Here is a 1,802-nt window from a genome sequence, read left to right on the forward strand (position 1 = left end):
TAATATATACTTAATAGTGTTTATCACAGCGCCTGCTATATAATAGGCATTCAGATGAATGTTAAGCACCATGTAGGTTATATTTTGCTTTGATAGTTAAAATTTTTAAATGTTATCAGTGACAAGTTGAATGAATTATACTTAGTCTCATTCTTTTTGAACACTTATTTCTCATTCCCTTTGAACACTTCACAACCCATTTGACCTTTCAACTTCTCCTTGAACTTGTTTTCTCCTTCCCAAATCTCTAATGTTTGAACTGTAGTGTCTTTCCACCCACCTCTGTGATTGCTCGTCTTCATTTCTTTCTTCTATTTTCTCACTGTGGGATACCCAAAGATTAGCCCTCGGCATTCTTTTCTCTCTTTCTACTCTCTCTCCCCAGCAAACTCACCCACTGTCATAACTGCCTTAATCACATCTAGGTGGATAACAACCAAATCTACCTTCACCACTGACTCCTTGCATGCACTCCTTGCGCGTATCAGCTGACTCTGGACATTTCTATGTGACTGTTATGCTATTTACTTTCACTCGTCATGACTAAAATGCCAGTCACTGTCAACCCCACCGTGGCCTCTGTACATCATCATCCATCTTTCCAAACAAGAGGAACAAACTCGCAACTTAAGTAAAAAATGAATTGATTGGAAGTCTATGTGGACTAGCTCACATTGAGGGGAGGGCCAGAGACCCAGCCTCAGAAAATAGGCAGAAACCAAAGGGAGCCAAGACACAGCCACAATCCCACCACAGACCGAGGCAGCTGGGGAGGCTGACCCTGTGTCATTATCACCAAATACTGTCATGTCGTTGGACTCACAACTCTGTCACAAAAAAGTAACCTATGACCATACACTACCTGCCTCCATCACTCCTGCAAGAACCAAAGATGCAGACGGGAGCAAGTGATGTGCCCAGCCTAGGTGGCACACCTTCACTTTAGCTACTGCATGTAGAAGCTGAGAGAGAGAGAGATTGTCTACCCCCCCACACACACTGCTAGCTCCCTTCTTATTTTGGGACTCTTCCAAAATATGAAGAGTATTTGGGAGGTAGGTAGCCAAAAACAACATGTGTTTCCACACTTTCCTATAAAACCAGCATCTCTGCCTGACCACATTGCTTTTTTCATCACCCTCAAGTCACTATGTGTATCCCCCCATCATCAACTCATTTTGGGGTACGATAAAACTTTTCTCATAGTATCTTTTTCACCTTACTTCAATATCTGATCACCCCATATGACACTTTTGAAATAATTTTTTCAATGGATCCCTCTTTCTAGGTTCTTCCCTTACACATTTGTTGTGAACACTTGCTCTTTTTGTAACAGTGCCCCAATTTTCTTTTGGATGATTACCTCTCCTTTGTTGCATCTGGGACTGCTAATCAAGATGACCTGACCTCCAACTCCCATTAGCATATCCAGGACCATCATATGCTTTCTCCTAGAATACAAATATTGACCAGATGTAACACAAAGACTGAACAGGTTAACTTTTTTCCAAAAGTTAACATATTAGTTTTCTATTGCTGCAAAACACATTACCACAGCCTAAAATAGCAGCTTAAAATAACATCCATTCATTAGCTCATAGTCCTGTAGGTCAGATGTCCAACCATGATGTAACTGAGTTCTTTGCTCAGGATCACACAGAGCTAAAATCAAGGTGTTGGCTGAGCAGCTTTCTTTCAGAAGGCTCTCGGGAAGAATCAACTTCCAAACTCATTCAGATTGTTGGCTGAATTTAGTCCCTTGTGGTTATAGAACTGAGGTCCACATTTATTGTCAGCTAGTG

The sequence above is a fragment of the Rhinolophus hipposideros genome (assembly GCF_964194185.1).
Source record: "Rhinolophus hipposideros genome assembly, chromosome: 1".
Taxonomy (NCBI): Eukaryota; Metazoa; Chordata; class Mammalia; order Chiroptera; family Rhinolophidae; genus Rhinolophus; species Rhinolophus hipposideros.